Source organism: Lepidochelys kempii, chromosome 26 (genome assembly GCF_965140265.1).
Source record: "Lepidochelys kempii isolate rLepKem1 chromosome 26, rLepKem1.hap2, whole genome shotgun sequence".
Classification (NCBI taxonomy): Eukaryota; Metazoa; Chordata; order Testudines; family Cheloniidae; genus Lepidochelys; species Lepidochelys kempii.
This window is the reverse complement of record NC_133281.1, coordinates 8,428,587-8,451,624: the sequence shown is the minus strand read 5'-3', so window position 1 is coordinate 8,451,624 and position 23,038 is coordinate 8,428,587. Positions and strand designations below refer to the sequence as shown.

Below are 23,038 nucleotides of genomic sequence, written 5' to 3'. Positions count from 1 at the left end.
TCATCCTTCAGCCTTGCTTCCTCTCACACAAACCAAAATGACCATTATTTACCCATTCTTAGAGACGAATCTTTTGATAGACTCATTACACCTATGTCACATTCGCTCTGGGTCGTTAATCACGAAATTTTCTTATGGAGGTTAATTATCTGCTCTGTTCCCTATGAGATCCTGCAGCTACATGAGCTCTTTTACTTTCACGTTGCGACACCGGCACCCAAGCTCAGCCCCAAGGAGTCTGCGCAGGCTTGGACTCAGGTGGCTAGCCCAAGCCACCCCCGGTGCCTGAACATCCGCACTGTTATTGTCAGTGGGCTAGTCCACACGGAGCTAGCTCGAGTCTGTCGACCCAAGTTGGGCGGGATGGTCCCCTCTGCAGTGTAGACGTACCCTTTGAGCCTCAGAATTCCTTGCGAAAGAATGATCCCTGTTTAAAGAGATTACCACATAGGTATGGAGACCCAAACTGATTCAAATCTATTCTGTACATGGCTGGTTTAAGGATCATCAATAACCAGGCTTTCGTCAGGGCAGCAGAAGCTTCCTAACAGTGGGGGGCCACCGGTGCCTGAACCGTGGCCACACCCCGCGCTGCCCCTTCCCCCAAGCCTCTGCCCAATGCTACTTCTTTCTCCTGAGCCCCTGCCCCAGTGCTGCCCTTCCCCCGCAAGATCCCCCCTCCTCCCCGTTGCCCATCCTTACGGACGGTAAAAAGGGGGAGAGCATAACCCTCCCACTTTCAAAAGTGTGGGGCGCCATGGCTTCTGCCCCCCTCCCCACCCACCCACCCCCCATTCCGGTGCCCCTGGGCCCTTGTATTCCTGCCCATTTGTGTTCATACACTTTTATTAGTGACTCCAATCGTCTGTACATAGGTCTTATATCTGCTTCTTTGAAATCAGGTATTCAGCTTCAGATGAAAAACACATCCTGTGGCATTCTTTCTCCACTGTCTGGTTGTGGTATAGATGTTGGAGCTAGACCCACTCTCTCTGTCATCATTTCCATGTGTACCTCTGCAGAGCGGCACTAAATGTTGCGGTCAGTCGAGCTACATTGATTTACACCAGCTGACCCTTAGAGGTTTGATTTGGTTTGACTGGTTCCGTGCTTACCTGAAGCTTCGAATTATCCCATCCGTTCAGTCAGCGAACTTGGGTCGAACAACTACTGGAAACAAGTTTTCTCATGAAACATCTAGCGCTTCAAGTCAGTCCGTATATACCACACAAACAGCCCTCTTGTATCTATCTACTTACTTGACGGTTTTGCCCGCCACTACCACTGTACCTGAATGCCTTCCAGGTTAATTAGATTGGCATAGCAAGGTCCATAGTGGTCTTCCTGGAGTTTTCTCTTCCTCTCCCTGCCATGGAAATGCAGAGGCAACTGTGCAAATGGACATTTGAGGGATAATATTAGCTATTTTAGAGTCTTCAGAAAAGTTGGGTTCTGGGGAGTTGGCGCTAGCCAGAAGACAAATGTTTTGCATGAGTGTGTGTGTGTGTGAGAGAGAGAGAGAGACACTTTCCATACTGGTTTTCCCAACGTTGTTCCTAAGCCTCTCTATTATTATTTGTTTGTGTGGTAGCCATGTTAGTCTGTATCAGCAAAAACAACGAGGAGTCCTTGTGGCACCTTAGAGACTAACAAATTTATTTGGGCACAAGCTTTTGTGGGCTAAAACCCACTTCATCAGATGCACAGAGTGGGGAAAAAAACAGTAGGCAGATGTGTGCGCGTGTGTGTATATATATATATATACACAGTACATGAAAAGATGGGAGTTGCCTTACCAAGTGGGGGTGGGGGGGTTGGTGCTAACGAGATAATTCAGTTAAAGTGGAAGTGGGTTATTCTCAACAGTAGAATACCAAAGGAGGAAAAATCACTTTTGTAGTGGTAATGAGGCCAGTGTAAACAGGGTGGCCCACTTCAAACAATTGACAAGAAGGTGTGAGTAACAGTAGGGGCAAATTAGTTTTTGTAATGACCCATCCGCTCCCAGTCTTTATTCAGGCCTAATGTGAATGTGTTTATTCAGATACACCATCACTGGCCATGTTGCTTTAAAGGCAAATAATTTTCTGCACCAACATTCAGGCCCCAATATAATCTAGGAGGGAAAAAAAAAATAAGTAAAGGTCTAACAAGTTTGTTCCAATGCCCACCGATATCAATGAGAACCCTTCCATAGACTTCAATGTATAGGATTTGGCTTGCGAATGGGTGCAGGGATATTAATGTCAGAAATAAACCAGAATACTGATCCAGATTTTCATGCAAAACTATCGAAACACTGAGGGTGAAATCCTGGCCCCCTCTGAAGTCAGTTGCAAAACTCCCACTGATGTGTACGAGGCCAGGATTTCATCTCCAGACTCAGCAGACTTGAAAGCACATGGTTAAGCAAATATCCTCCCATTACTATGCCTGCTAATGGCTTAATTAACTTTGAAAATCCTAAAAGTAGCTTCCCAGAGGGGCCTAAGGTACACTGCTGTCTCTGGAGAATCAAGATTTGAGAGGAAATGAAAAAGCTTTGCATCCTTCTTAGCTTTAAGGCATCTGACAGTCAAGTGAAGTTTCCCACTCCATACAGCTCACGAAAGCTTATGCTCAAATGAATGTGTTAGTCTCTAAGGTACCACAAGTACTCCTGTTCTTTTTGCGGATACAGACTAACACGGCTGCTACTCTGAAACCATTCTGGTCAAGGCTCCTGCTGATCTCGGTTAAAAGATCTCACACCCCAGCAGAATTTCCTGTTGACAAGCTTTGTTAGCTGTAAGAACCAGAGCTGGGAGCCCTTAGAGAGGGTCTGTCTGTGGCAGATGCTGGGTATTTGAAATTTTGTTTTAGATGAATCAAGGCTGTAATAACTGATACTATGTCTGAAGGCAATGGGATTAGAGCCATTGGTGGCCCGGACAGCAAAGTATCTGAAATGAGATGTCTGTTAAATACTGCATGTGAATTTTGCAAATGCAAATGTGATTAGTTGAGTAGTCTCACACCGCAGTTCCCCAGAATGGGGTCTAACATTCCCCAGCTCCCTGGAACCACTAGTTCACATCCCTTCGTGCTTCTGAGGCCGATGAGTCGAGGTGACGTTTCCTGTGAGTCTTTCAGAGGAGACCTCAAAAGTCTGATTTTCATAGGTGGTTAGTGGCCAGGACTCCCACTGAAGTTTAAGGGACCCAACCTCAGTGGAGTTACATTGGTTTCATGCCGGTGCAATGGAGTGGAGAATCAGTCCCAATGATTTCAGTGGGCATTGCAGGGGCTTGGCACCTTTGCAAAGCATGTCATAAGTCCTGTCTTCTCTCCATGAACGTTCAATATTCTACGACACAGTGTAGGGCTTTGCTCCCGTGCTGTTATATCAATGCAAACAGGCTATGCTAATGCAACTTTAAGGCAGCATTTATTATATTAACCAAAAGTCAAGAAATGTACAAGCTCAGAGTCTATCCACAGTGTTGAGTCAATTGCCTGTCCTCTCTGTTTTATAGCCTACAGTTTACAATACACACAGTAATATATTAAGCAACACCATTTAGCCAGAAAAAATAAACAATATGAAATATGACTCTACATATGTGCAGCAACAGCGTTAAATTACATGAAGGATCATTATTCTTCTAGCCACATGAGCAGCCAGTGACATTTTCTACAGAATCATTGAAACAGACCAAGCCTAGGGCCAAGTTTCTTACAGGGAACCGGCTGCTTGAGGTTCCTTCCCTGCACCAGGTGTCGCTGGCTGGCTCATTTAGCAAGCCTGCTCCAGACTTCAGGTATCCTGCAGGCAGCTCCCTCACTCCCGCTTGCTCCCTCGCAACTATATAGACAAAAGAAATATTATCATCCCTGTTTCACAGAGGGGAATGGAAGCAAAGAGAGATTGAAATCAATGGGAGTTAGGTGATTAACTGCCTTTTGAAGATCTGGGCCTCAGTTACTCATCCATGGTCTGCCTGTGGCGGAACACAGAAGGGATTCCTGACCACTGGGTTAACCACCAGGCCATTGGAGAATCAAGCCTAGCACATCTTTGGGAATCCTTATTCAGCCTATTTCTTTTCTCACTCCACAGAGTGCAAAACCCCCCTGAATGGTGCCATACATATTTTATGAATTGAGCCTAAATGTCCCATCATCATGAGTTCTTGGGACTCTCATGGCAGAGGGACTGATCATTAGCAAATTCATTTGGCATTCTAGTGGATATCAAGTGCAGTTCCGTAGGTATTTCATTGTATTTTGATGTTAATTGATGGACACTTAAACTCCTCATAACTCTGCGGTGCTTCGGAACAGGAGAAATTAGAAAGATGAATTTCCGGGAGATGAACCCATTGAGGAGATATGTGACTGCAAATTCATTACCATCAAATGAGCTGATAGCCGTGACACTTGCACAAGTATAATGATAGCTGAGAGCAGTTGTACGTGACAGAAAAGTAGGAAGACGCTGGCTCCCTCGGGAGAGAGAGACACAAAACTTATGTCTTAGGTCTGTAGCTAGGATTTCAGACAATGATTGTGTCAGGCAAAGTGCTCCAGTCTGTCTAGCCTAACTGTGGTAGAATTGTTTTAGCTCTTGGATCGCAGTAGATCAATACCGTATAGATGTCTGGAATTCAAGTTCAGTTTAACTATGTACCTAAAAGCCTGGAGATTCTTATCGAAAGCCAATTAGGACTATCCAAGACACCTGCATCTGTAAAACCAGGCAGAAAACTTCTCCAGAGCAGACTTTCACATCTAATTTTCAGTACTTCTTGCTTTCAGCCAGGCTACAGAAACTTAACATCTGACTTTCCACATAGTGTTTTGGCTCTTCCAGGCCCAGATGAAATCAGAAACTGAGGATGTATGCAGAACAATGGGAAATAATGTGGACACGGAGAGAAAATGGTAACCAGACATTCTGCAACCACCCAAAAGGTTTCAATCAGGTTCAAACCGGGAAAGCCTTGACCAGGGCTGGGAAATTGGGATTTTTATTTCCTTAAATTGCTTTGTCCATCTCTACCCTCCCATGCTTCTTAGTCATGGCCTAATTTTGACGTCTTCATTTCTTGGAGATGTTATTTGGTGAAAATGTGTAGAGGAAGATTACGTGCGAATATGGTTCCAATCCATGTATAATGGCGTCCAATCCCATGTGGTACTGAGTACCGCCTGCCAGATACCTGACACCCCCACTCCTGATGATTTCGGCAGGAGATCAAAATGCTTGGTACTTTCTAGTGCTGGGCCCTAAATAAGAAGATATAGCTACAAATCTTGATCTTAGCTCTGATTTTCCCTTAGCTGTATTTGAATTCCATGGGAGCTGGGGTTTCTCAGCACCTCATAGAATCAGGCCTTCAATTTTTGTGGGCATGAACTTGCTGTGTTATACACATGTATAAATTAGGAATAATTTCCCTAAAATCAGTGGAGTCATATACGTGTAAAACAGATAGGCATGAGATCAAGAGTCAGGCACGGTACATTCTTTCTATGGGGGATTTTACCGACCATAGATAAAGTTAAAAATAACTGGGGATGGGTAGAAGCTGCAAAATTCAGTTCTAGATCTGGACTTCCAGGGTGTTACAATCAGGGCATTTGATTCGCACAGATCTCTGCAAGTGACCTTACAATCCAAGCCCTGGCTCTCAGGTCAGAGAATCTCAGAAGAAAAGGGTGGCCGGTGTCGTCCCGTCCCCCGTCCCCCCCCCGCTTTTTTTTTTTGAACCGCCAAAATTCCCCATGATATTTTGCTGTCCGTTTCAGAAGTATCACTGCGATACTCATGTTCATCATTTCAGAAGAACAGTCACTGTAAATTTTCAGGCTAACAGACTGGTTCCCATAAAAACCTTGTGCCTAATTAGTTTCAGCCATTTCAAGAACAGCTGATGGCCTGGCACTAATTACAGCTGTTCATGCAAGATTATAAAATTGCAATAATGAAATTAAGAAATCTTAGCTTAGTTCTCGGTACATGTTTCTGACTTCCCTGCACGTTACCGCACAGGCTTCTTTCATTTTCAGCCCCAAACAAGAATGTCACAAAATCAAATTCCAACATGTTGTCGTCATTTTTCTTGCCCAGTTGGCTTTGTGGGGTTTTAGATTTCACCTCTGACCAATTTATCCAGCTTTTTTTTATTTAGTCCCCTGCTCCATCTCCAAATTAGATCCTTCCTTTCTTCGCTGGGAACTTGCTTTCCCATCATGTTGACCCAATATCACAACACAAACAATATTTTTTCTTCAATTACCTCTTCAGTTAGGTGTCTGTGTTTAACCGTCTTCCAGCACAATGGGGACCTGATCCTGATGGGCGATTCTAGGTAAAAGGAAGAGTCTAGGGGACTCTACTGTGATATAATTAATGCTACCTTCTGGAGGAAGAAAGAAATTAAAATTCCCATTGTGGACACAGATCCTTGGCTGGAAGGTGCTAAATAAAGGCAAGCTCGAGTATAAAAATAGTTTAGTGCCAGTTTTGGTTTTAATGTGGCTTCAAGCAAGTTTGTATTTCTAGTATTCTAAGGCCAGTGTGTGACTCATCCAGTCCCCAGAAGAAGGAGAGGAATCTCAGGGCTGCTCAAAATTACAACTAGCTCCAGGGAGTTAATGGGCAGCTGGGGACAGCTGGACCACGGGAACATTCATCCATGTCCTCTTTCCTCCAGCCATGCTCTCTACCCCAGGGACTGCAGAACTTCTCCACGGTACCGGCACTACCCAGGGACTCATTCTCTGTAGGCTAGGGGAATTTTCCTGTGGCAGAATCCCGCAGGTTCATGACCCCTTTGCATCACGGGAGCAGAAATGTCAAGAGAATAATTGGGCCAAGACGACTTTTCGGAATACAGTCTTAAAACCAGGAATTTACAGGCAGGGTCAGTAAATTACAACACAATGGATCAAAATATTCAGCAAGGTTCGCGCTTTGTATTTAGACGTCTGTAAGTAGCATAATATGTGTTTTTCCCTTCTATTTATCTCCACTTCCCAATGAAATAATTACAGTTGTTATGCTTTCTGCTCACCTGCTTTCCGATTTCACATTTGGCATCTCTATTTCTAAGTAATAGCTGCCGAGAGGTTTCAATTAGCTTTTAATGAAATATTGCTTATTAATAAAACCCCAGGACAGTTAAACATATGACACTCAGTTCGGAAAAAGAAACAATACATGCCGCTTTCAAATATGAATGATCTTTATTTTTAGATCATTGTGCATGGTGCTTAATGAGACGTTTGTCATTCAAACACAAAGGGATTATGGAGGATCAGGTCTCATTGCAGCCATTTTAGTAAGGTTTGAGATCTAAAATACAGCAGGCAATACCGTCTACTTGACATCTGATTTTCCATTGTCCTGCACCTTGTACAGTCATAGACTCATAGATACTAAGGTCAGAAGGGACCATTATGATCATCTAGTCTGACCTCCTGCACAGTGCAGGCCACAGAATCTCACCCACCCACTCCTGCAAAAAACCTCTCACCTATGTCTGAGCTATTGAAGTCCTCAAATTGTGTTTAAAGACTTCAAGGAGCAGAAAATCCTCCAGCAAGTGACCTGTGCCCCATGCTGCAGAGGAAAGAGAAAAAATCCCAGGGCCTCTTCCAATCTGCCCTGGAGGAAAATTCCTTCCCGACCCCAAATATGGCGATCAGCTGAACCCTGAGCAGGTGGGCAAGATTTACCAACCAGATACCCAGGAAAGAATTCTCTGTAGTAACTCAGATCCCACCCCATCTAACATCCCATCACAGGCCACAACCAATACTCCAAGGTCCTCCTCCTCCTTCGTTACTTCTAATTGATGCGTCCCCAGCTTGTAACTAAAATTCTTGTTATTAATCCCTAAATGCATGACCTTACACTTTTCACTATTAAATTTCATCCTATTACTATTACTCCAGTTTACAAGGTCATCCAGATTGTCCTGTATGATATCCCGGTCCTTCTCTAAATTGGCAATACCTCCCAGCCTTGTATCATCTGCAAACTTTATTAGCACACTCCCGCTTTTTGTGCCGAAGTCAGTAATAAAAAGATTAAATAAGATTGGTCCCAAAACGGATCCCTGAGGAACTCCACTGGTAACCTCCCTCCAGCCTGACAGTTCACCTTTCAGTAGGACCCGCTGTAGTCTCCCTGTTAACCAATTCCTTATCCACCTTTCAATTTTCGTATTGATGCCCATCTTTTCCAATTTAACTCCCCATGTGGCCACCGTATCAAATGCCTTACTGAAATCTAGGTAAATTAGATCCACTGCATTTCCTTTTTCTAAGAAATGTGTTACTTTCCCAAAGAAGGAGATCAGGTTGGTTTGGCACGATCTTCCTTTTGTAAAACCATGTTGTATTTTGTGCCATTTATCATTGACCTCAATGTCCTTAACTACTTTCTCCTTCAACATTTTTTCCGAGACCTTGCATACCAGAGTTGCCAAACTAACAGGCCTATAGTTACCTGGATCACTTTTTTTCCCCTTTCTTAAAAATAGGAACTATGTTCGCAATTCTCCAGTCAAACGGTACAACCCTGAGTTCACAGATTCATTAAAAATTCTTGCGAATGGGCTTGCAATTTCATTAATTAATATTCTTGGATGAGGATTATCTGGGCCCCCTGATTTAGTCCCATTTGCATTTGTCATGCTACCATTATCCCTAAGATCCTCATTAAAGACTGAGGCAAAGTATTTGTTTAGATATTGGGTCATGCCTAGATTATCCTTAACCTCCACTCCACCCTCAGTGTTTAGCGGTCCCACTTCTTCTTTCTTTGTTTTCTTCTTCTTCATATGGCTGTAGAACCTTTTACTATTGCTTTTAATTCCCTTTGCAAGGTCCAACTCTACTTGACTTTTCTCTCTTTATCGCAACATGTTCTGACCTCAATAAGGCAACTTTCCTTGCTGATCCCTCCCATCTTCCACTCCCTGTATGCTTTCTGCTTTTTCTTAATTACCTCTCCTGAGATGCTTGCTCATCCAACTTGGTCTACAACTCCTGCCTATGAATTTTTTCCCCTTTCTTGGGATGCAGGCTTCCGATAGCTTCTGCAGCTTTGACTTGAAGTAATCCCAGGCCTCCTCTGCCTTTAGATCCATAAGTTCTTCAGTCCAATCCACTTCCCAAACTAATTGCCTTAATTTTTGAAAGCCAGCCCTTTTGAAATCAAAAACCCTAGTCGCAGATTTATTTTTGTTGATCCTTCCGTTCAGTTTGAACTGAATTAGCGCATGGTCGCTCGAACCAAGGTTGTCCCCTACAACCATTTCTTCTGAGGTCCTCACTACTCACCAAAACCAAAGCTAAAATGGCATCCCCTCTTGTCGGTTCAGCAACGACTTGATGAAGGAATCCATCAGCTATCGCAGCTAGGAAAATCTGAGCCCTATTGTTATTATTACTAGCCTTGTCCTCCAGGCTATATCTGGGAAGTTAGTCTCCCATGATCATGCAGTTTCCATGAGTATTTACTTCATGAAAAACAATAAAGAGGGCTCTATCCATATCCAAATTAGATCCTGGCGGTCTATAGCACACCCCAAGCACTATCCCAGGGGAGGCTCTAATAGTTTTCTTCCCCAATGTAAATTTTTGCCCAGACGGACTTTCTTATGCATTCCATCGCTTCTTATTTCTTTACATTCTACCTCATCATTGATATACAATGCTACTCCACCACCTTTACCTTTATTTCTGTCTTTCGTGAACACCACATACCCTTCAATACCCGTAGTCCACTCATGACTACTATTCCACCATGTTTCTGTTATCCCTATAATATCTGGTTGCACTTCCTGCATCAGTCGCTTTAGTTCCTCCATTTTGTTACCTAGGCTCCTCGCATTGGTGTATAGACATCTTAATTTTTGCTGTTTGGCCTCACTCACATTCTTTACCCTATAGGCACGGACATTCTACAGCCAGTATGACCTATTAGACTGGTATCCACACTGCCCTTCCTCCTTATGTCCGTTCTCCTACCCACAGCTGTATCTTTTCTTACTTTGTTTTCTGCCCTCTCGATGCTAAAATCCGGCGTGGGGATTACCTGGACATCTCCCAACCATCTCCCCCAAATTCCTAGTTTAAAGCTCTCTTAATCAGTTGTGCTAGCCTCCATCCTAGAAGTCTATTTCCTTCCCTACTCAGATGAAGTCCATCCCAAGAGAACTGTCCTCTGTCCTCTGTCCCAGTGGCCATACATCCCAAAGCCCTCCTTTAAGCACCACTACCTGAGCCACCAGTTGATAGTCATAATCTTGTCACACCTTTGTTGCCCTTCTCTAGGAACAGGCAGACTCCCACTGAAGACCACCTGAGCCTCGATTTCCTTCAGCATCTTCCCCAGTCACAACCACCCGTGCAACGTGAATGCAAAGGGGAGGTATAAAATGCTACTGTAACAGGGCGGTCTGCATTTCTAAGGGCAGGAAGGCCTGCTGCTAGCCAGCCCTGGTCAATCACCAGATTCGGCTGGGAAGGGGGCAAGTGATTCTAAAAACCAGCCAGTATTTCGGCGGAGAGGGACTATGGGAGGGAGATGGACGCTGGCCTTCAGCTTTGAAGAGGGATTGAAAGGGTGTTGGGTGGAACACAGGTGCTAGAGATGGGAGGCTGAAGGGCTATTCTGCCCTCTCATTTTTTAAAAAACCTGAACCTGTCAGGGCTGGAAGCGCTCCACATCCTGAGCAGCGGGTCCGGCTCTGCGTCGTGCCCCACGCCAGGCCCTCACCTGCGTCTGATAAAACCGTGGAAGCTCCTTGTAGTGAGGACCATCAGGAAAGCAAAACAGAACTGTCCCCTAAGGGTGAGGGTAAGGAAAAGAGCGGGGTGAGGGAGGCAGAGGCTCGTCGGGGGCTCCCTTGAGGGCTGAGGCTCCTGGGGGGAGGGGTTAGGTGTTTATGGACCAGGGAGTTCAAACTGCTGCAGCTAGGAGGGATTAAAGGGGGGTGGGGAAGAGGAGGGTCAGGCAGGTGAGGGATGGGGCTGAGAAACATGGAACCAGCGCACTAGTAAGGGTTCCTTTCACTTGGCAGCTCAGCATCTGGGACGTTGTTCCTCACCATTCCCAGGGGGCCAGGAACTTACTTTCTAGCTCTGGATGGAGGTGTAAATAGATGAAGTTCCCAGGCCATTTCAGTGCCTCTCCCTTTACCTGCCCTCCTAATAGCAAAACTCCGGAAGAGAGTGAGCTTTTGTTTTGTACACCAGAGCAAGATGCAAACCGTAGCCAGAGTTCCTTCCTGTCTCACCTTCTAGCACCATTCCTCAAAGAGACCCTCTTTCTTTTTTTGTGTCCCTGAAATGGAGTTGAAACCCCATCTGATCTGGCTGATGTGGTGAGCCAGTAAAATGGCTCTGTGCCTTCATGCAGGATCCAAAGTCTGAGCCCTGGGCAAAGGAGGCCATGTGATTCTGAGTAGTGGATGGGTTGGTACTGAGCAGAAGACACACAGGGATAACTTGTAAGTTTCCCTCTTTGGATGGGAAAGCTACAAGTCTGTTTGTTTTTTTCTGTTGAAAAGAGAGTGACTCCACATCCAGTAAGTAGAGAAGTGACCTCCCTCCCCATCATCACTTTTATTCTCTCAAGAGGTTCTCTCCCCTGCTATATTGGGTCCATCTGAAGGCTGGCTTAGAACTATAGTTTATATTTAACTTTTCTCCTTGCTTTTTTTTGAACTTCTGCTTCTCCCCTGCTTGTCCTTACATGATCCACCACTCATACTTGCATGTTGGTCATAAAACAGTTTGAATAGTAACAGAGCAATTAAAATGAAGTGAGTGTCGAGGAAAACACTATCCAACACAAATGGATCTCAGCCACTTGCTGCACTTCAAGCGTCGAACACAATGAGGAGGGAGGTAGGCCCTGCTCTGAAACCCAGCAAGCCCCATCCTTGCTGTTGCTGATAATACTTACTGAAAGGAACGATGTTTTGGGGAAGGTCTGTGGCCTGTGTTATACAGGAGGTCAGACTCGATGACCATTGTCATAAATATAAAGGGAAGGGTAAAATCCCTCCCTTTAAAATCCCTCCTGGCCAGAGGAAAAAATCCTCTCACCTGTAAAGGGTTAAGAAGCTAAAGGTAACCTTGCTGGCACCTGACCAAAATGACCAATGAGGAGACAAGATACTTTCAAAAGCTGGGAGGAGGGAGAAAAACAAAGGATCTGTGTCTGTCTGTGTGATGCTTTTGCTGGAGACAGAACAGGAATGGAGTCTTAGAATTCAGTAAGTAATCTAGCTAGGTATGTGTTAGATTATGATTTCTTTAAATGGCTGAGAAAATAGCTGTGCTGAATAGAATGAATATTCCTATCTGTGTGTCTTTATTGTAACTTAAGATTTTGCCTAGAGGGATTCTCTATGTTTTGAATCTAATTACCCTGTAAGGTATTCACCATCCTGATTTTACAGAGGTGATTCTTTTTTACTTCTATTAAAAGTCTTCTTGTAAGGAAACTGAATGCTTTTTCATTGTTCTAAGATCCAAGGGTTTGGGTCTGTGGTCACCTATGCAAATTGGTGAGGATTTTTACCAAACCTTCCCCAGGAAGTGGAGTGCAAGGGTCGGGAGGATTTTGGGGGGGAAAGACGTGTCCAAACTACATTTTCTCAGGAACCCAGATAAAGTTTGGTGGTGGCAGTGGAAGTCCAAGGGCAAAGGGTAAAATTAATGTGTACCTTGGGGAAGTTTTAACCTAAGCTGGTAAAAGTAAGCTTAGGAGGTTTTCATGCAGGTCCCCACATCTGTACCCTAGAGTTCAGAGTGGGGAAGGAACCTTGACAATCCTAATGGTCCCTTTTAGCCTTGGACTCTGTGAATCTGTAATAATAAGGGGCTGTGTGGATGATGAAAGCAACGTTTAGAAGCTGTTGGAGCTTGCTTCAACCAACAAACAGACTTGACACAGAAATTAAGCAATGGTTGAAAAAGGAATAATAGTATGCCTGGCCTGATATTATCGATGAACAAATTAAAGCACCACACCAGTCAGAAATACTATGTTATTGATAAAAGCAGGGACGTAAATGGTCATGAACAACTCATGTTTGCTGTCCGCTTTTTTTATGATGGTTGAGGTTGCAGTACTGTATTGTTGAATAAAGCCAGATGCAATATCTCCATTGAATACAGTTGAAGATGTATTGTCACAAAAGGGGTTACGCCTCAAAAACATCTGCAGACAGACATACAGTACTACAAGGAAAGACGTCTGGTGTGGTGGCCTAGATTGAGAAAGAAAACCCAAAGCTTTGTTAATTCACCGCTTAAATCATAGCCTTACCTTATATTGAAAGGGGCAGCAAAAAGTTGTCTGATTAGAAGCATTACAAGCAGTTCATGAAGTCCACGACGTAGCCCGTGCCACTGCTAAAAGGCTAGCCATATTTGAACCACGAAAGCATCATTCCCATCAGACAGCTCTAACTGATTAAAACCCTTGCGTGTGATGCAGCAGACAGCAAGAACGGCAGCTCTCAAATTATCGCTCAACAATTATCAAGCAATCCTCCACACACCGGGTGCTGGTCTCATTGAAGATGGAGAAACCAAAGCAGTGAAAAAATCCCCAAGACTAATTTCTCTCATGGGAAAACGTGGTGCATTCCTTGGACTTGAACATTTACTTTTGCATATTTTCGATTGTGAGGAAGTACTGCAGACAGAGTGTAACTGCTGAGCCTGCCCTGACTTTCCCTGCCACCCTTCGTGAACACTTAAATAGTTTACGTTCAGAAACACGCTTTGCTGAAATTTATACAGGGGCTTCGGATGCACTGCCAAAATAGATTCAACAGCTACCGAGATATGCTGCTGATGGAAGTGCACCATAGGTGTTTAAAACTCCTTTTGAATATTTTCATAAACAATGATTTCAACACCTTGGCATTGTAATAGATGAGCTGTATTGGAGGCTTAATCAGGAAACTCGGAAATTACTTCAGCAAATCGAGACTCTTGTAATTTCAGCAGCCAATGGCAATCGCTTCGAAATTCCAAAGGAAATCTGTAATTTATATGCTGCTTACTTTGATTTTTTGACGGCCTCCCCTTTTATTTGAAGATTCTGAAGGATTTGAGCAACACCAACAAAAGATGACCAGCATAAACAAAGTGATGAAATTAGCGATCTCTGAGGAAATACTTGGAGCTGATGAGGGAGCATGCTGATGCCTTTCTGAAGCTGACAAACTCAGTTACATCTATTTGACAATTCCTATCTCCAATTCAGCCATGGAACGAAGCTCTTCTGAAATCTGAAGAAGAAAAACTTACTTCCCATTTATAATGTCGCAAGAAAGAAAGACCCGTCTCATGTTTCTTCACGTACACAAGGACATCATAGATATTTTGAATCTTCTAGAGTTTGGCAGGTAATTTGTTACTGTCATCGTGCCAGGAAAGTCTTTTTTGACAAATGGGATTAATTAGGACTGCTTCCTGACATAGGACACTGAAGATGACAAAATGTGAACTGTTTAACTGTATGTATCATAGAATATCAGGGTTGGAAGGGACCTCAGGAGGTCATCTAGTCCAACCGCCTGCTCAAAGCAGGACCAATCCCCAACTAAATCATCCCAGCCAGGGCTTTGTCAAGCCTGACCTTAAATATATCAGTGTAGTTCCCATTAGTTCCACAAATACAAGTTGTTGAGGTTATGGAAGGTATTCCCACCTTCTGAAAAGACTGCAAACTACATTGATGAAATAAGGAAACTCCCAGACTTCCACGTTACTGTAAGTTGCTTTTAATAATACTATTACTGCTAATAAGCATGGTAAATGACTATGCAAATCCTAATGCCAAGCAGCATAGCCTATACGGATACTGTCATCTTATATGGGTGTATTTTGGAATGTTGTCTTATGTGGGTTTTGTTTCCAAGGAGATGTAAAATAAATAACTGGCAGTTATTTGACATTGTAGCTGTACCTAATACTGTAGCTTTGTGCAGTGATCAGCGATTATTTTCTTGCGATATGGCTGAAGATATTCAGATGTTTAATATTCGCCCTTACGTTTTAAACTATGTAGTAATACTTACGAAGTAAACAGCCCCAGTAAAACCATTTAAATTGATGGCATTGTGACATCTGGCCTTTCCTTCGCTTTCTTTTTCATTGCTGCTCCGTACGGGCGAGAGCCATAAATGGTTTGAATACAGTTTTCAAAAAAGCTACCTGTTTAACCGCTGCTTGTTGTTTAGTGCTGTTTGAGATTGTGTTGAGTTTTCGTGCGTTGTCTTTTTTGTGACTCCTGTCGTGAGCAATGGGCAGATACGGCCTATGGAATTAGCAATAAAATGTTTGTTACGGCTTTGCTTAAAGTAACAGAGAGAGTCTTGCTCAGTAGGTTTTCTGAATGTTTGGGTTTCTGCCCCCACCACCTTTTTGCAGTCCTTCCGATGCACCTGGGCGGGAAAGCCTTTGGTAGCTGTAGCCCCGGGGGGGGGGGCAGAGGAACTGTTTTTGCTTTGATGTTTTGCCCAGGGTTAATGTCTGAAGTACAAACCTGTGCCCTGAAAGCAACTTGAGCAGCAGAGAGTCCCCAGCAGTCTGGGGAAACAGGCCAGCCGCTTGCAGCTACTAAATCAGAATGATTTATAGTCTCTTTGCACAGCAATACATTATTACGTATATTGCGGTAGTGCCTCGGAACCCCACTTATGGCTCCATTGCGCTGTGGGTTTGTACAAATGAGTCCAGAAAATGCAAGGCTGTGAAGAACCAGGCCCTTAATGAACAATGGTTGCCATTCCTGTCGTAGAGAGAGGTAGGGTGTGAATACTAGACACAGAGCCAGGAATTCCCAGGTTCTAATCTCTACCTTGATGTCTCAGGGCAAGCCATATCAAGGATTTCAGGTTTAGGTTGTTTGTAAGCTTCCTTAAAGGTGACAAACTTGTGGAAACTGTTTAAGCAATACCTACTTCTAACGTTATTTTACGGATAATTAGGGACACATAGGATTCTGTGGGAGTAGTGAGAATTTCAGGCAGAGCAGTAAGGGCGGCGTGCGTGACTCGCCACAAAAAGCTCAAGCACGCGGTATTATTGCGTGGAAACCTGAATGAACAGAGGCACAGCCCTTCCCCCACTACTGCTTGAACCCTTGTGCCCCAGCAAAGTCTATACACGGGGGTTTCAAAATTCCTGTGTGCCTCCTCTGGAGCTGCCCACACCGTGTGTAACAGCTCTGCTGCACTGGGACCCTTCTGCACCCATTACTCTGACGGGGTGAACTGAGCTCTGTGAAAATAATTTACATGCACGTACAGCATCCTCTGCAGGGGATGTTGGCAAACGGTTCCGCATAGTTGCAAATGCTCCCACCGGCTGTTTCGTTACCAATAATTGATGCAGCAGGGCAAGAGCTGTAAGAAACAGGGTTTTCCTAAACACGCCGAAAAGCCCGCATGTTCTCTCCTGAGGTTTCACAGCTTCTCTCCCAATGCAAGCCCCAGGATTTGCATTCCCGAGCCTCTGCTTCCCAGCGTTGCCACCTCCAAGTGTTCAAAAATCATGACTCCAGCCCTCTTCTCCCCCTCCCCCGCCCCCAAATGCAGAGGCTTAAAATTCAAATATTTTTTAATTGGTTTCTTTTCATTTTGACTTCTGGTTAATGAGTCCCAACGTGCATTTGGGTCAAATGTCAGTTTTTCTGGGCATTCACGAAAGCTAGGATCTTTTTTAAATGAAAGCTGAGATGCTCATATCGTCCTGTGAGCGCAGGAGCTCGGGCCTTATAAAAAACATCAACTATTGTGAGACTCAGAGTTGGCAACCGTGGATTTCTGACCAATACACACCCCTTCCGGAAACCTGGTCCTCTTTCTCCAGTTCCTGTCATTGTAGTACAATGAGCTATGCAGGGGCTGCTAGATCAAAACTCAGTCTCAGTACACACTGGCAATCTGAAACTCATGTGTGCCTGCTCTGAAGCTGCATTTTGACTTTTCTGCATCCCCTATTCTGAGTGTATTTTGTCCCTTAAGAGTATATCTACACGCACCTAGAGCATCCACACCTTCTGCTAGTTATGCAATGGGAGTTGGTCTGGAGTAAGAGGCTCCAGGAATGGGCTTGATGTGATGAATAAAAAAAGCCCCCAAAGAAGTCAGAAGTAAAGGAGTAGTGGAATAGTTTCCCAAGAAATGCCTAGAAAAGCAGCAAAAAAAGCCAGAAGGGAAGAAAATCACAAGCTTAAACTGCAAAGAATATCTCTTCCACAAGAGGGAGCTCAGAAACCATTCACTGCTAAGCACGAGAAAGTATTATGAATCATAGAAGATAGAGATGGAAAAGACTTGTGAGATCTTCTAGCCCAGTGGTTCCCAGTCTTTTCCAGATGGCGAACCCCATGGTAAAACAGAAAAGAGTTTCAAGGTGTTCCAATTCCCCCACCCACTGGGAAACCTACTAAAAAATGTCACAGCTAAATACAAGGTGGAACAGATTGGTTAGCATAAGTAGTTAACATGTATTTCAAGGGCCCATTTAAGGTGAGGTGACGTGACTCACTAACACCCTTCAAGTCATAGGGGGAAAGGAAGGGAGACAAAAAAGGCAGGTTGGGGGAGGTGGTTGTAATAAGCCAAAAATCCAGTGTCTCCGCTCAGTCCATGATTTTTAGTGTCCAGCAAAGTTCTATGTTCTAGCCCATCTTCCGCAGGCAGAAGACAGTGGTGATATTACACAGATAAGATCGTATATTATATCTTTAAAATATACTCATGTGTGTTGTTTATGTCTTATCAGATTAATATGTGGGAAATAAATGAGCCGCGTTCTTTTATATTCAAAACACAATGACTCTCAAACTAGGTACTTGCATTTCCAAAGTAGGAGACAGCAGACATAGGGACTATTCTGAATGTATCCAACAATGGTTTGACGCTAGCATCATTTCTCGAGGTGGTTGAGGAATGGCTCTTGCCTGCAAATTTTGACTAAAACAAAAACTTCTCATTTTTGTTAAGTTTTCTTTTATTTTGGGGGGGACTTTTTTTAAAAAAAAAAAAAAACCTCAGTTTGGGGTTTTGTGTGATCTCCTTCCCGCCCCCCTACACACTGAGGTTTTTTTTTACTTAAAATTCACTTTTAGCTTAAAAGCACTTTTGCTTAAAAAATGGTTTTGATAGAAAATGTTTGACCTGTTCCAGTCGTTTCATGAACTCCAATAGAGTTACTCCTGATTTGCACTTCTGTGCTTGAGATCGGAATCGGGCTTATGTTGACTTTGCTGTGATACCATCTATTAATTTCATCCTGTTTTCCTGAAACATTTTAAGATACTATTAAATATAGGAACTGTCATGCAGAAACAGACCTTAAGTCCATTTAGCGTCTGACAGTCTTGCAGTGAGGGAATATAAAGGCGTTGATTTACACTCTCATGAATCTCAGAGACTGGTTCAGTTTGCTTTCAGAGTAGCTACAGGGATATTTCAAGTCAATTGTAAACCCTTTTTGTACTATTGCAAGCTTGGATATAATGTAATTCAGTTTATACTAGTTAAGGCAGAAACCAAAACTCCAGGTTTGATAACTTCAGGGAAGTTTTACTCTACTTCACAGCTGGCCTGTGTCTAAAATGGGAGAAATCAAACCGCTGAATCTGAGAACCTCGGAATTTTGGAAAAGTTTGGACACGGATCCAGCTGGAAACTCTCCTAGAAAGAGCCGTGAAGACGTACCGAGTTTGGGCGTCCTAATCTGGTTTCCTGCAGGATTCCCAACCCTCAGCGTATAAAACTCATGACATTGGCCTGTGTGTACTTTTTATTTGTCTTCTGGTATATGAGCCTTTAAGGTGCATTCGGGTCACATTTTCAAGCTTTTCTCCACAATCATGAGGGTGAGAAACGTCCTTATTTTTTTATCAAAAGCTGAGATTGTCACAGGATTCTAGGAACAGAGTCTTTAAGGAAAACACTAAATACCTCACGTCACGCTAACAAATAGGAGAGCTGACGACACCCTTGATTTCATTTAAAAAAATAAAAAGCGTTCGCTGAAACCTGAAATGTCCTGCTTTCTCAAGTTTCAGAGTAACAGCCGTGTTAGTCTGTATTTGCAAAAAGAAAAGGAGTACTTGTGGCACCTTAGAGACTAACCAATTTATTAGAGCATAAGCTTTCATGAGCTACAGCTCACTTTTTCGACATCTCCGACTCAAGGAATATTTCCAAAATACCTCTGAACAACATACTAATCCACAGAGGCCTCCCTACCAACATTATGTGTGTGTGGTTTTTGGAAAAAGGGGTGTGTGTGGTGTGAGAAAACCTGGATTTGTGCTGGAAATGGCCCAACTTGATTATCATACACATTGTAAGGAGAGTGATCACTTTAGATAAGCTATTACCAGCAGGAGAGTGGGGTGGGAGGAGGTATTGTTTCATGGTCTCTGTGTATATGATGACAGGTTTCAGAGTAACAGCCCTTAGAGACGAACCAATTTATTTGAGCATAAGCTTTCGTGAGCTACAGCTCACTTCATCGGATGCATACTGTGGAAACTGCAGAAGACATTATATACATGCAGAAGACATTATATACACAGAGACCATGAAACAATACCTCCTCCCACCCCACTCTCCTGCTGGTAATAGCTTATCTAAAGTGATCACTCTCCTTACAATGTGTATGATAATCAAGTTGGGCCATTTCCAGCACAAATCCAGGTTTTCTCACACCACACACACCCCTTTTTCCAAAAACCACACACACATAATGTTGGTAGGGAGGCCTCTGTGGATTAGTATGTTGTTCAGAGGTATTTTGGAAATTGTGTGGAAGGTTGTTTTTTTATGAGAGTATCCAGGTCTGAGAGCTCATTCTTAATCTTTCCCATCTGTTTGCATTTGGAAAGGAAGATGATGTCTGTCTGTATCTGTACAAGTTTTTTCATGCAGTTGATAGATTTCCACTCCATATGACAGGTTTCAAAGTAACAGCCGTGTTCGTCTGTATTCACAAAAAGAAAAGGAGTACTTGTGGCACCTCAGAGACTAACCAATTTATTTGAGCATGAGCTTTCGTGAGCTACAGCTCACTTCATCGGATGCATACTGTGGAAACTGCAGAGGACATTATATACACAGAGACCATGAAACAATACCTCCTCCCACCCCACTCTCCTGCTGGTAATAGCTTATCTAAAGTGATCACTCTCCTTCCAGTGTGTTCCAAAAAGCACACACACAAACTCACTCTCCTGCTGGTAATAGCTTCTCCAAAAATCCAGGTTCTATCAGAGGCTCATTCACTTGCACATCCACCAATGTGATATGTGCCAGCAATGCCCCTCTGCCATGTACATTGGTGAAACTGGACAGTCTCTACGTAAAAGAATAAATGGACACAAATCAGATGTCAAGAATTATAACATTCAATTACAGACATGAAGGTGGCTATCTTAAAACAAATAGAGACTGGGAGTGTTTCTATTTCTCCTTGTTTTTTCCTACACCCCCCCCCGACATTCTGGTTAAGCTTGGATTTGTGCTGGAAATGGCCCATCTTGATTATCATACACATTGTAAGGAGAGTGGTCACTTTGGATGGGCTATTACCAGCAGGAGAGTGAGTTTGTGTGTGCGGGGGCGAGAAAAGAAAACCTGGATTTGTGCTGGAAATGGCCCAACTTGATTATCATAAGCTATTACCAGCAGGAGAGTGGGGTGGGAGGAGGTATTGTTTCATGGTCTCTGTGTATATATATGCTCAAATAAATTGGTTAGTCTCTAAGGTGCCACAAGTAGATCGCAAAGTCTTCGGGCAAGGTTATTGCAAATAATACATGATGATTATTTTTCCTTATTTTCAAATCCCAACTTACCTCATGTTTGCCCCTAATTTATATAGTAATAGTCTTAGGATATAGATATTCAGGCCTGTACTTTAAGAATGAGCTAACACACATCTGCACGCCATACCTGCTACACTATGCACTAACTGAGGTAATTAGAAACGTCCCTTGTGGACAGGTAAAAGTGTCTAGCTATTCCACCTGGAAGCAGGCGGGGCACACCCTGACTGTTTCCTAGGAGCAATGCACACATTGCTCTATCCAAGGACAAGGGCTAGATATTTTGGACAGCAACTGTGGGAGGTTTCTTTAGCCTGGGCTCAAGGCCTGAGAACCAGGATTGTAGTAGTTAGAGGATGGTAATAACGTCATACATTCCTTTGTGTAGCAGTGTGTAATGCTTAGGGGGAGAAATATAATAAACAGCCCATCTCCGCTGACCAGCCTGTTTGCTTGCAAAAAGCTGTGTTCTGTCTGGAGCCGCTATGGCAAAATAAAAGGTCATTGTGGCTGGCCGGCCGGCAGGAAAAAGGGGAGGGGGGCTCCGTTCAGGGTCCCTGCTGCATTTTTTTAGATTGGGGGTCAGAATATTAAGACTGACACCTCTAAATTTAAAATTTTCATATGTTTCAAACTAAAAAAACATAACATATAGATATTATGCATTTCTTACATGAAACAATTTGCTATACGGTATATTGGCAAACCTGTTCAATTTCTATACACTTAGGAGTATAATGGCTAAAGGAATGGATGTTGACCTCCCATCTCCAAAGGTCTAATACAAAAAATTTAAATATCTAATCAAACCAACAAACCCTTCACTAAGCAAGCATTCCCTTCCAGTCCATCACTTCCAGCTGGGGGGGGGGGGGGTCTAAACAATCACATGGGATAAGCTCTTATTACTACCAATAGAATTTCGTACTTCTTGGAAACTTTGATTAAAGTGATTAATTACATATCCATCTGTATAAAGAAGGACATAGCCCTGGGTGCAGTTTTCTGTATTTTATTTGAAAAGGTGGAATAAGCTAAAGTGGGTTACGGGTAGAGAAGGATATTACCCCTCTCTCTAGAAACTACAGGTGGAATTTAATAGTTCAGCAGAATGGGCCTGATTTGATTTTCATTTTACAGCAATACCCCACTCCCTAAAGAATAAAATACTTAATAGTTACTCTTCTGTTTTGTTTTTTTTACATCTCCTCTGACCTCTCTCCTCCATGGAGATTGACAATTTATTCTACAAGCCTAGATAACCCAAGTGAGAGCCATGCAATTACCTCGGGGAAAGCTGAGCCCATCTGGTTGATGAATCACTTGGTGGTGGGTCAGGTCTCTAGACCGAAGAGAAGAAACAGACAACCAATCAAATTCTTGCCCCTATTTTTGGGGGTGGAGGGGCAGGGCTCCCCAAGTGAAAAGTCTCCGTCCCATGCACTTACTTTAGAGGCTCAGGCTCCCCCATGACCTTGGCGCTTACCAGAGGCTATTACCTCCCCCCCAACCGGGGTCTGGAAGGAGGATTCCCAACGAGGGGAAAGTTTCTTTCCCCTCTGCGCCCATGGACTGTGGGTGTGTGCCTGGAAACCCCGCTCGGGCTCCAGCGGGGACGGTACCTTCCCGGCATGACTGAAGGGCCCGGGTCCGGGTCCTGCGGGGCGGGGCGCTCTCGGAGGCCCCCACTGCTGGCTACCGCCGCCCCCCCTCCGGCTCCTCGTCTTGGCTCCGGATGCTGGAGCAGCCGCCGCTCTCCCGCGCGACGGCCGCTTCCGCCTTTGTACCCCCCGCCGGCGCCTCGCCATTGGCTGGGGGAGGCGCCCAATGGGACGCGGGCGCCGCCCCTCCCACAATGCGCATGCGCCGATTGCTGAGGCGCGTGGGGACGGTCCCGTCGGGCCGGTCCGTGCGCAGACCAAAAGCGGGGGGGGCGCACCTCGAACAAGCAGGCAGCTGGGGGCAGAGTAGCCCGGCCTCGGCCCCGTTCTTTTATTAATTACCCCCCCCCCACTGCTGAACTTGAGCAGGTGCCCGGGAGACCCCCCCCCGACATCGCCCTCCTCCTTGAGACAACACCCCCAAGCTGGAGAAGGCGGGTAGAGCGCCGGGGCGGGGCGCACTAGGCAGGTGGGAGGGTGTTTTATTGCAGGCCTCCCCCAGGGCAGG

General features: G+C 44.2%; 1 long non-coding RNA gene across 2 annotated transcripts; it reads right to left on the bottom strand.

The window, feature by feature from the left end:
• Positions 1-3,468: 3,468 nt before the first annotated feature.
• Positions 3,469-22,636, bottom strand: LOC140903658 (uncharacterized). Of its 2 annotated transcripts, none has more exons than XR_012156323.1 (3): positions 22,492-22,636; positions 22,156-22,211; positions 3,469-3,844 (listed from the first exon to the last, which is right to left on the bottom strand). It is a non-coding gene; the product is annotated as an uncharacterized lncRNA (long non-coding RNA). The 2 variants fall into 2 exon arrangements; XR_012156322.1 differs by lacking the exon at positions 22,492-22,636 and adding an exon at positions 22,318-22,398.
• Between the last annotated feature and the right edge of the window lie 402 nt (positions 22,637-23,038).